Source organism: Rousettus aegyptiacus, unplaced genomic scaffold (genome assembly GCF_014176215.1).
Source record: "Rousettus aegyptiacus isolate mRouAeg1 unplaced genomic scaffold, mRouAeg1.p scaffold_m13_p_8, whole genome shotgun sequence".
Taxonomy (NCBI): domain Eukaryota; kingdom Metazoa; phylum Chordata; class Mammalia; order Chiroptera; family Pteropodidae; genus Rousettus; species Rousettus aegyptiacus.
Window position 1 is genome coordinate 49172628 of NW_023416311.1, and position 13315 is coordinate 49185942.

Here is a 13315-nt window from a genome sequence, read left to right on the forward strand (position 1 = left end):
ATTTCTTTCTCCATTTACAAAGTTTTCCTTTCTATATATTGTCTTTAGTCTTAGAATCTTCCTCTTGGTGGCAAAGATGGCTATAGATTTATTACTCAAAATCTCTGCAAAGCATCTTGTTCCCCCATAATTTCAGTAATTATTTAAGGAATGAATCTCATTCTATCTTGGTTCATGTCCCTTATTAAGTCCATCATTGCAGCTAATAAGATGGGGTCATCTATTTGGTAAAAATGAGTTAAACCTAGAGCAAAAGGTTAAAGTCAGTCTCGCCTAAACCATAAGAACTAAGACTAGGACAAGTTTGTTTCCAAAAGAAGGAAATAAATGAAAGGTAACACTAGGCAGGCAAAAAATAATGTCCCTTAAGACTCTTCAGAAAAATTTTAGGTGATGAAATCAATTTAATTAGAAAAGGAATGAAAATGCCCTTTTGAATGAACTGGTAATGAGTGTCAAAGATAACTAAAAACAGAAAAAATGTATTTAACTGTGTTAAAAAATTATAAGATTTATAATTACAGGACAGTTATGCTATAAATCGTAGTGATATAGAAATGAGAGTACAAAATTGAAAAACAAACTTTAGGAAAAATAGAGACAGAATTAGGAGAAAATAAAGAAATATAAACAAATTGATTTGATATAAACATATTTCACAGTACAGTGCTAATAGATTGAAAATGAGAAATCAGATTCACTTCAGAAAACATACATGACCTTCAGAGATTAAGCATTCATCTGAAAAAGCTAGAAAGAAAAATTTAAGGAAAGTGGCAATCGTTTAATTTTTAAAAAGATATGAAAGATTTAGAAAATAAAATAATAATAAATTAGAAAACAAAAAGAGAAACTTTTTGAAAAAAAAATACACCAGCTAACCTAAATATGAGAGAATGCAAAAGAAACAAACATGCTAATGAAAATTAATGAAAAAAATGGGTACATTGAGAAATAAAAATTTATAAAAAACAAAACGTTTTTGAAATGCATTAATATTAGATTAAAATCTAGATAAAACAGATTCTTTAAGAAAATTTTAATTTCTTAAGTTGACTCAAAAATCAATTTATAAATAAAAAACTACATTGGTAACCTCTATAGAGGAAAGCAAAGGAATACTTAACAAAATTTTAATTTCACACATTCTTATACACACAAATTCATTTCTATGATTTTATCCTAGAAATATGCTATTATAGTTTACTCAAATGCTGTACATATAAGGATGCACACTGAAACCTCATAAGTAATAGCTAAAAGTCACAATCAAAACAAATATTCATCTGTAGAGAGCAGATTTGTTAATTTTATCTATTCATACAGAAGAATTCTAGTCAGTAGTTAACTATATTTATAGTGTTAAGATGGAAAGATCTACTTAAAGTACTGAATACACAATTCAAATGAACAAATATTTTCTAAGAGAGATATACATCCTCTTTGCCATATGTTATACTTTGCACATACTATATATGTATTGATTTCTACTTTATAGCCTTACAATAACTACAACCATATATGCATATTTATATATGAAAATATTCTGAAAACACACAAAGAGACACACTTGTGGTACTTAGTGGCTATTACCATCAGCCAGTATAATGGAACAGGGTGTTCACTAGGTGTAAAATTTCACTTTTCACTTCATCTCTTTATATAAGATTTTATGTTAGTTGTTCTATTTTCATAATAATAAAGAAAGAGTAAAAATAGATATATTACCTGCTTGAGATATCATTTAACATAAGGCAACTGAGAACCAGGAAGAAAATTCATGAATTTCTTCTTAAGATTCAAGTAGAAAATCATTATACATTTGTCATGTTTTTATCAGATAAACAACTTCTATGAAGATAAAAAGAGACAAAATACTTTGAGAGTTTCATAAATTTTTAAGATAATATTTTATGAAAAAAAACTTTCTATGTCAATACCATTAATAAACTTTTTTTATCTAGCTCATTATGTATGCTGTTTTGTGCTGGATATAAAAAGAGAAACAATTTAAGGCGCTTGTTCTCGGATTAGAATATAGGATAATACTTTAATAAAAAAAAAAACAATCGTACAAGGTAAATTACAAGTACAAAATCAATAAAGACTTATGCTAAATATTATATCAATTTAATTTAATTCTAAATTCTAACACTTTAGATTCTTCAAATTTCTGCTTTCCCTACTCCCTCATCAACAACAAGGTTTAATTTTACTAATTAGTCTATTTCCATTCTATAATTGTATTAAATATTAATAATTTGTATCAAAATATTAAATAAATTATTTTTCCTCAGCTACCAAGAGAAATTACCCATATTTCCACACATGAAATCTTCGAAACAGGAATCGTCTTTTGGAATCTTTATATACATGAGATTATTTCATGAAGGCCTTTTTGTTATGCAAGTGATAAATCAGTTTAGTCAAACCTGTGAACATTTAACTCAAAGATTAAATGCAAATGTTACCAAATAAGCAGTGATCCTGAAATACCCAGAACAAGAATAATTTAAAATGGGTGAGTATGTTTATTTCTAAAAAGTGCAAAACTTCATGGAAATGTTTAACCATGAAAGAGAGAAATATGGCTAAGTGTTATGGTTTAAGGTTTTGTGGGAAAGACAAGAGATGGTAGCTTTCACCACACATCTAAGAGAGATGCCATTCAGATGAATTCTGAAGCCTGGAATAAAGTAACAAACATTGCAATACAGTGAGCCACATCCTAGATGATAGCCTTCAGTGTTTTATAGTTTTTAGAGCTAATTAGAAGAAGCAGTATGAAATATACATTTCTTTATCTTTCCCTTAAAAATGAGAACAGTCAGCTTTTTGAGCTCTAGCCAGATACTGATTTTATAACCTTAGCTATGTAGGCTAACTGCTAACAGCTCAGGATCTGAGTCTTTCAAAGTTATTTTTAGGACATATCAGTTAATGAGCAGATATAAACTTAAACATAAATGAGCAGGAGGGTAGAGGCAGCCAAATGTCAGGGAGAGTCTCAGATGGTAGGACAAATTGTAATTATTCAATCCAGTTATGGATAGTAGTGAATAAAAATGAACCACTGTAAACTGCTATCCAGTCGAAGATTTAATTTTTCATGCATATAAATAGAAAATGCACAGAAAACATGAACACACAACACATGTCAAAGTAACTTACTCCCGATGTCTTTCAGGCAAATAGAAAACACAGTTTCCTTTCCTCTTCTGGAGCTTCCCCATAGTACCACATTAGCTATAATACTTGCATTATAGCTTTAATAAATATTACATCTTTGTTTGATACTAGCTTATTTCTAATGACAAGGCTTTGTGTAACCCTTCATTCAACATGTTGCAGAAAGCTCCAAGACATCAGCACAGTAATAATTCACTCTGTGCACTACCAGCACACTCACCAACCTTGGGACCTGGCCTCCACCAAGAATTAATAGTCAGTGTTAGGAAAAAGTTCGAATAAGTCATTTCATTTGCACTGAAGAAATTATAGAATGACTCTAAATCTGTGGACAGAAAAGACAATTTTGCCAAAGACATGACATTGTAGACCCTTGATATTTTTAGCTGCTACACATTTAGTTTTTAGTACAGAGTGTAAAAAACAAGGGGGCCCAAAATCAAGAGGTTTGGATGAGCTAATTTTATCATTTTTTTTCAAAAATGACTTTTTGTGCTTTCTTTTTCAATAACTATTTTATAACTTTATTAGGGTGACATTGGGTAATAAAATTATATAAAATAAAATTATATGTTTCTAGTGTACAATTCTATAACACATCATCTATATATTGCATTGTGTGTTCGCCACCCAAAGTCAAATCTTATTGCTTATAGATTATGGACCTAGGAAAAGTGATACTGACTCAAAACTTTTTCCCAAAATCCAAAATATTTTTCTTAAAACATTGTTCTTTTTGTAAAAAAAAAAAAAAAAAAAAGTGTTTATTAAAATTATGTTCCCACCTTCATATACGCATTTTAATTTTGTTTTGCTTTTTGGTCACCAAGCAACCACTATCTGTTCCTAATGACACTCTGTATTTGGGGGAAGAGGAGTATTTCTCTCCCATTCTGGGAGAATAGTAAAATACAGTGCTGCTCTGACACTGGAATAAAATAAAACAAAAATGAAAAATAAAAATCCTGGAAGAAAGTTCCATCTAAACTAAATCATTCTTTTCACTTCTGAGATACAGTAAAGGGTAGGGAAGTAATCAAACTAAGCTCAGCCAATCAACCTCCTCTCTCAAAACTTGAATCATGAGGGGAATGATAAAGACAAGAAAAAATAATTGGAATTTATTTGTTCATCCATCCTAACAATGAAGAAATTGCCTATTGATTAATGTCTTTTTCCTGTGCTGAGCCTGGTTACCCTGCCCTTCCCTTAAACCCTGAGAGCTGCTTCATGTCTACTCAGTAAATTCATTTTAGTTTAATTTAGTCAGAGTCACCTGGTATGCTTGCAACCAAAGGACCCTAATTCACACAGAGTGTTTGGGGTGGGGGTAGGGATGTTTAATGAATTGTTTTATGGTATTTTTAATCAAAGAGACAGGCAGAAGTTTTGCTATACGAGACTGATTCTGGAGGAAAGTTTTTCTTATCGTTTATGGATTATATTTTTTCCAGTTTAACTGAGAAATAATTGACATATAAAACCATATAAGGTGTACAGCATAATGGTCTGATTTACATATATTATGAAAGAATCATCATAATAGGTCCAGCTAACCACCAAAAGAGAAAAAGAAAAAAATTTTCTCCTTGTAATGAGAATGCTTAGGAATTACTCTCTTAACCACTTTCTTATATATAGCAGCATTAACTGTAGTCACCATACTGTACATCACATCCCTAGTATTTATTTATCTTATGACTGAAAGTTTGTAACTTTTAATCACCTTTCTCCAATATCCCTCTTCTCACATTTTACCTCAGACAACCACAAGTCAGATCTCTTTTTCTACCAGTTTGTTTTTTTGTTTTGTTTTTAGATTCCACATAGAAGTGAGATCATATGATATTCGCCTTTCTGTCTGACTTATTTCACTTAACATAATGCCTTCTGGTCTACCCATGTTGTTGTAAATGGTAGGATTTCCTCTGTTTTTATGGTTGAATAATATTCCACTGTCTATATATATTACAAGTTCTTTATCTGTTCATCCATTGATGGGCATTTATGTGTTTTTATAAACAGTGCTGCTATGAATACGAAGTTGCAGATATGTTTGAGTTAGTGTTTTCATTTCCTTTAGATATAGTCCTAGAAGTGGAATTGCTGTCTCATATGGTAGTTCTATTTTCAATTTCTGAGGATCTTCCATACTGTTTTCTGTATTGGTTACACTAATTTATAATCTCACCAACAAGGCACAGATGTTCTTTTTCCCCTACATCCACACTAGCATTTTTTATATCTTGTTTTTTTATGATGGTTTTAATTTGCATTTCCCTAATGACTAGGGATATTATCTTTTCATATACCTGCTGGCCTTTCATATATCTTCTTTGGAAAAATGTATTTTCAGAACCTTTACCTTTTTTTTCGTTTTTATGTTATTTGATTTTTGCTATCAAGTTGTATGAGTTCTTTTTTATATTTTGGAATATTAACCCCTTATCAGATAAATGGCTTGCAAATAGTTTGTTATAGTCCCACTTGTCTATTTTTTATTATGTTCTTTGTGCTTTAGGTGTTATATCTAAAAAATCATTACAAATAACCATATTGAGGACTTTTATTCCTATGTTCTTTTCCAGGAGTTTCGTGGTTTCCAGTCTTACATGTAAGTTTTGAACCCATTTCAAGTTAATTTTTGTGAGTGGTGCAAGATAGGGGTTTAGTTTTATTCTAAATATCCAATTATTCCAGCATTCTTTATTGAAGAGACTATCTTTTCTACACTGAGTATTCTTGGCTCCCTTGTCAAATATTAGTTGGTTTATTTCTGGGTTCTCAATTCTGTTCCATTGGTCTATGTTTCTGTTTTTTTTTCTTTGTTTTTGTTTGTTTGTTTGTTTTGCCATTACCACACTGTTTTGACTATGACAGCTTTTTAGTAGAGCTTGAAATCAGAAAGTATGATGCCTCCTGCTTTGTTCTTTCTTAGGATTTCTTTGGTTATTCAGGGTCTTTTGATTTTCCATATAAATTTTCACACTTTTTCTTCTACTGTAAAAAAAAAATGCCATTGCAATCTTGATAAGGATTGCATTGTTATATCTATAAGTGGTTTTTGGTATTACTGACATTTTAACAATACTAATTCTTCCAATCCATAAACATGGGATACCTTTCATTTATTTGTGTCTTCTTCAATTTCTTTCATCATGTCTTATAGTTTTTAGAGTATAGATCTATCACCTCCTTGGTTAAATTTATTCATAAGCATTTTACTGTTTTGATGCTACTGTAAATGGGATTATTATTTTTTATTTCTTTTTTTAGAAAGTAGGTGGTTAGTCTATGGAAATGCTACTAATTTTTATGTTTAATTTTGTATCCTATGACTTTACTGAATTCACTAGTCTAACAGTTTTTTGTTGAGTCTTTAGACTTTTCTATATATAAAACCATGTTATCTGCAAATAGTGTCTTTGGATTATTGACTGATGACAGGAAGGGATGATTTATCCAATATGATGATCAATCTAAAGTTTTCATAAATATAACACAGTGAATGGTGATGGGGCAGTGGTCTTGACAATGGCAACTGATATTTCAAACATATATAACTCTTGTGATAAAAATGAAAATTTGTTTGTGTTTCCCACTATCACCTTAAAATATATCCAGTGGGGCCATTAAATGAAAAATCTAGATTTCTATTAGATAATAAAGTCCTATGTGACCTAGAGTCAAAAAAGACAATCACAACCAAGACTTAAGATGACCAATACAATGTGGCAATCAAAACTCTGAGCATGACTTACAGTTAAATCTCCTTTTCTCCACAAGCCAAGACAACTTTCAGGAGGCTACTTGTTGCTTGGAAGGTTGGTTTCATGATCTTTCTTTTCCTCAAGTCTGCTAGTAATATGACATCAAAGTCATCAGTGCAGTTTTCCAATATTTCTAGCTTTCTACCTGGAAGCACATGGTAGAATTACATTTCTTGGACCCTTTGTCATTGAGTAGGATTGCATCTATAGATCTGGACAATAAACTGCAAGTGGGAAATGGTATGAGTTATTTCTATGATAGAATATTTAATGGTTGATGTAAAACCTTCCAAAATCTCTGTTTCCTTTGGATACATTCAAGACAGTGATCGTCCCTTGTGAGCAGACACTCCTTTACCATCCTCTCATCCCACTGATAAGGAAAATGTAATGAGAGTAAAAAATAAGCTGTTCTTCTAAATCATTGAGATTTTAGAGTTAATTATTTTACCAGAATAACTTAACCTTTTACCTAAAAAATGAAACAGCACGACAACAAAACACACACATATACATACATCTAAAATATGTGGCACTGGTTTAGCAATTAGGTGGTAATGGAGAAACTGATAACGAACCCTGGAAAATAGCAATTGAATTAATAACTAGAAAGATGTTTACTTAATGAATTTGTAGCTTGAAGGGAAGAGGTTGGAAAACAACATTATCAGTCTTAGTTGCTGATAGCTGGGTTTGGCAAGTCACTATAAGGAAGATGTTTGTCAGGAAAGAATTAGCTGGTTTTCCATTACAACTGAAAAGAAATTAAGAGAATCCCAAAATTTGAGAGCTTCCAGGATTGAAAGATGCAACTAATTTTATCACCTACCAGTGAAAACCTAAACTAAGAAAACCTCTGAGTAAAACATGCTGATTTAAATTTGGCCTTGTAGCAAGAATCAAATCAAAAGCATGGTCCACATGTGCACTGCTAAAACCTTCAGATAAATTCAATTAGTCTGAGAGCAAATACCCAGTAAAAACTGTGGTAACCAATTACTTTGAATTGGTTAACATGGCTCAGGGATAATGAAGCCAATGATGTGAGTTCCCCACAGATATATAAAAAGCTCAAAATACCTGCAATTGATTCTGAAGAAAGAAAAAAAAAATCATGGGTGGAAGAAAGCACAGAAACATACCAAATCTAAGAGGTATATCTAGAATAGAATCTGAGATATGCTTATTGCAACATGAAGATGACATACCAAATCTAAGAGGTATATCTAGAATAGAATCTAAGATATGCTTATTGCAACATGAACCTAATAGATTAGGTTCTCATTACCAAAAGCTACCTAAGTCATTTAAAGAGTGCTACTGCCAAAAGAACAATTTCCCTGGTCTAAAAGAAACAGTAAATGTTCGACTTAAAACGACATTTCTTTCCCCAATCATACATTAGTAAGAGTATGCTGAGAAATCTGCTTAACCCCAAAAAAATATTTTCCAATGCCCATTTCAAATGTTATCAAATGTTACTGGAAAAGGAACAGAGAGAGGATCTGGGGGGACACGAAGAACAACAGAGGTACTTGGTAAGGGGCAGGGGGACAAAATTAGGGCCTAAGCCATTCCCCATCATTAGGACAGGGAGCTTTTAAAAACACTGTTTTTAAATTTGCCAAAGACCATCTCTTTTCCAAATGAGATTATTTATTGTTGTTATTCTATCCCTGTTTCACTGTTGTATTTTGGCTCTGTAGATAGCTGAGAACTTGTCTTTTTAGTTTACTGGCCTCCAAGTCAAGAGATAACACATCAGAAGTGATGCAGACTACTTAGTCTTCACTTAGAAATCCTAGACTTGGGGTTAAATGGTAATGGTTAAGTCTTTGGGGTAGAATCTGTTGAGAAGGAGGTGGTATATTTTGACTGTGAAAGAGAGAGTATACAAATTTTTACTTGTACCTAGAAGGGCATATTATGGCAGTTGTAGTAATGTTGATCCATTTTTCTCTCACATTAATATATGTGGTAGCATTGCTCTTCATGGCCTGTTGGAATCAGGCTAGCCACCAAATCTAGTTCTGGACAAGTTGTGAATTAAGTGTTGGCATTTAATTGTTGATGTGAGATCCTTCTAAGTCTGTTATTTGTATAATCTTCAATGTTTGTAAAAGTGCAGCTTCATCAATCTGGGTCCCTTAAAGACTAAATAAGTAGTGACTTCCTGTCAACTTGCAAAGGGGGTATAACATACATGAAAAATTAAACTTTCTTTCTTTTAAGCAAATGAAATTTAGGATGTGTTTGTTATTGCCACATAAAATTTCCTATTCTGATACACATGGTTTCTAACTCCTTGGAGTTGGAACAGAGAAAGGAAAGAGGAAAAGAAATATGTAGTTCTTACTTGACTACTGTCATATCAGGATTCTACAGCCTTTGGGAATGGCTAGCATTTAAGACTGGATTTTTCTCTTGGATGCATTTTAGTAGGTACTTAAGAAATTCCCCCTGAGGGCCTCCTCTTACCCTAACCCTTTTGCTTTAGGTGGCTGCTTTTGCATTCACATCAGTTTCAGGTTTTCTCAAGGTCTACCCTTTATAGGCTCTCCCTTTTGTGGTCCCTACACACTCTGGCAAAGGCCATTTTGGACAAAATTTCTTCTAATACATACCTATATTTCTACTGGATGGTACATGTTTGATCCCTAGAGATGCTGCACTTTTATCCATCATTAGCAGATTGGTCACTTGCTTCTTGATGGAGCGGTATCTCTCTACACTGTAGGTTGTTCTCTCATAATTCCTAGGCTACACACCAAGCTTTCACAGTTTGCTTCTTGAAATGAGTGCACAAAGGAATGAAATTAGAATGGGGAACCTCTACCTATTCCTTAAGGAGAACTGAGTGAAACTTAAAGCTCTTCAGCAACCATATCTAAAGAAAAATCTCTTCATAAATCTCCCTTCTCTTGGTTCTTTTATCTTCTCCTTGTGAATTTTAAGCTGTCCAAAGAGTATTCCTTTATATCTTTTGAAAATATATAGTTCAATCTGGTACTTGCCTATGCAATCTTTATTATAATTCGACATCTAAATTGAAACTTAAAATTTAACAGGCTCTCACATACTAATAGCATCTATCATTTATTGATCATGTGGATGCACCAAACACTTTAACTCTACATCTATTTTCTCTTTTAAGCCTCATAGGATCCTTATGAAGCTGGCTTATTATTCCAAATTTTAGATGAAAACCCTGAAGCTTGGAAAGGTTTAATATTCAACTGGTGAGTGTTTTGCTTTGTTTTGCTTTGTTTTAACCTGTATGCTACATTAACTGCCATTAGTGGTATGTATATTAGTTACTGGGAAGAAATAATATAGGGCAACAATGTGCCTCATCCGTATATGGTTTCCCATGTACTTTAGCACGCTTTGGGTATTATTTTGGAGAGAAAGAAAATAAGCTTCACTTTAAGCTGTCTGCAGTGTGATGTTTAGATTTAGAAAATTTTAAACGTGAATGCTCTATAGGTGGTGATTTATCAGTATGTTTTACTGCTTTTTCTTTTAATGCTGCAAAAAGAAAGGTCTGATATATCCACTGAGAAATCTATGTTTCAATAGTAAATATGTCATCTCACTCATAATTTTCTGACAATAGATTTTTTAAGTATATCAAAGTATTCTCTATGCTTTCTCAATAATGGAAACAGCTTGAGAGTTTCACTTTCAGAAGGATTTCCCCTCAGTTTTCTCTCTGACACCACCCACTCTTCCCTTGCTTTCTGTTCTTTTCAAGCTTGTTCTGTTCATTCTCTTGTCATAATCCTTGCTGTTAGTCAAGATGCCAATGTATGGCACCCGTCATCCCAAATCTTGCTTGAGAACAGTACAATAGGGATTTCACAGGATGAAAATTCTCTCTTGAATATGTGAATATACACATTTTAGTATTAATTGCTTATTTTGCAGTTAGTATGACTAAAGGCTAGCTAGTCTCAGTGTCTTTGCTGAACTTCTTCATCAAGCACATGCCAACTGATATACAAATGTGCCTTTAATACTTAAGCTGACAGCCCTGCAAGGAGCAACCATGCCTATTTCCTCAAACACATAACTTCAGCTAAGCCAGGAGAAAGCAAGCACTGCCATTGAACTAAGGTATAACAGGCAAATCTGTAGAGTAATAAATATCTTTGTGATCTTTCTTCTTAAGGCAACTTTTAAATGAGTTTAGTTGAATCTATTGCCTTTTAAGTAGGGCTCATTTTGGTTTGTTTAGGTTTTTTTTTTTATTGATTTTAAGTGTTTTATCTTAAGAAGTGGAGACTTCTCTGTTCTTTCCTATGTTATACTTATGATTTATACATCATAACACTTCACCTTAAAAATACTTGGTGTATTCAAAAACTATGCCTATATTTACACTGCTGTAAATAATTTTCATTATAAAAAGTCGTGTTTAGGTAAATGACTTTTTTTCACATGATGCATCTGTATGTGGCACAAAAATCAGAAATGACATTTGCATTTCATTTTTAAATTAGTTGCTCCATTTTTCTGAAAAGACATTCAAGGTCAGAGCCCTAGAAAGGTTTTCAATATGTGATTGTGCTTCCATCTGCACCATGGAGACCACAAAAAAAAATTCTGCTTCAGACTTCAATTTAAATAACATTCTGAGCACCTCACCTTGTCTTTTCTAAACCAAATACATCTGCTAAAGATGTTGAGGGACATGTATCTCTCATTTAATTATAAGTAGATTGCTTTCAAGTTTATAAATGAATCGAGAAAAAATTTTGATCCCAATTTTAAAAAAAAAGAAACACAAGGACAATGTTCAGAGAAAGCATACAAGACACAAACTTGAAATTTATGGTTATTCGGAAGGAAAGATAGGCGGTCTTATAAGATGTGTAGAGAGAAGCAATTCAGAATTGGAGGAGGCTGAGGGAAGAGTATCAGGGAAAGAAGAAAAACTTCACAAAATTTTTAATAAAAAATTTCCTTCCATCTTCAGAAAAAAAGGTGCCTTGCATAAAACCCTGTCGTGAACTCCATTATATTATCAAACCAGGTTAGCTTAATTTAAGAACATGAGCATTCCATGACCTACTAACCTCATTATGTTGTTAAAAGGAACCATCTTTATCTCAAGAGAGGAGCTGATTTTTTTTCTATATGATTATCATATTACCTATAAGATTTTTTGGATTTCATCAAAAATTTCAAATCTTTGCAAACTTTAAGCCATTAATATATTTACTCAAAAGCTATAGATTCTGTTTCCTTTGTGTTTTCTAATCAACTCAGATTCTGTTTGTGTAATAAAGAATACACAACATAACCCTTGGAAAGCCTGAATGTTTTTGTACAGACACACCATGTGAAGCTATAAGGATCTGCATTTTAGAGGCATGACTCTAAAACATGCCAGTGATTTATATTAAAATAAAAAAGGCAAGCAACTAATGAAAACACTGGGAAGAAGAAACAAATAACAAGAATGATTAGTCACAAAATCAGCATAATAATCTGGGGTCAAAAACCCTGTTAAAAAATAGGGTTATTTCAAACTATGAACTCCTGTAGGCTTTTAGTAATAACATACTTACCTAGAATCTATTGTATATGCTCTACAAAGACAATAGCAATAAAAATTGCATTATTTTTTCTTTATGGTTATATGCGGAGTTGACATTGTAATTTGGCAATAGTGGCTATTCACAGTTTCTTTTTCCAAAAGAAATGTGTCCTGAAAAGCAATGTTTGTTCCTTACCAAATTTTTCAAAATTATTTTGAATTAAATAATAAATACTATCTGCCATTGTTCCTCACATTTAAGGAACACAGTTTAGTGCATGGAATAGGGTGAAGTAGAAAAATGGATCAAAGGCAAAATGGCTTCCAAACTTAAAAGAATATACAAAATTCCTTTGAAGTTACATGGCTTATTATTGAAGAATGTTGCAGGCTTATCAGAAAGATACCGTATACAGGATTTGTGCTTATATTTGAATGTTAGGGATTCTGTATTCATTATAGCAAGCCATTAAACATCAGCTAAAATAGGGCTATGTGTCTCACTAAATCTCTTCATACCAGAAAACTTAATTGTAGAAATATTAGACTTAAAAAGAAACACTGCAGTTACTAGAGAAGATTAAGTTCATCAGATAGAAAAACATAAAATATAAAAATGTAAAATATTATTCATTCATTCATTCATTCAACATATATGCACTAGAGCTTCCTACCAGGCACTATTTTAGATACTAGGGGTTCAGCAGTGAACAAAATACACAAATGTCCTCTTTCTGAAAGACTTACAGACTATTGAAGGAGGGAGACAACAAATAGAATAAATACGTAAAACATATAGATTTTAGATAGTGAT

The 13315-nt window shown here is 32.2% G+C and overlaps 1 long non-coding RNA gene across 1 annotated transcript in view; it reads right to left on the reverse strand.

Moving 5' to 3' along the window:
- Positions 1-13315, reverse strand: part of LOC107520861 — a 275913-nt gene that overhangs the window by 42333 nt on the left and 220265 nt on the right. Inside the window, exons 9-10 of the long non-coding RNA XR_004952511.1 lie at positions 6951-7104; positions 1729-1851 (exon numbers count right to left, since the gene is read on the reverse strand). This is a non-coding gene — a long non-coding RNA (uncharacterized LOC107520861). The remainder of the gene's footprint in view (positions 1-1728; positions 1852-6950; positions 7105-13315) is intronic.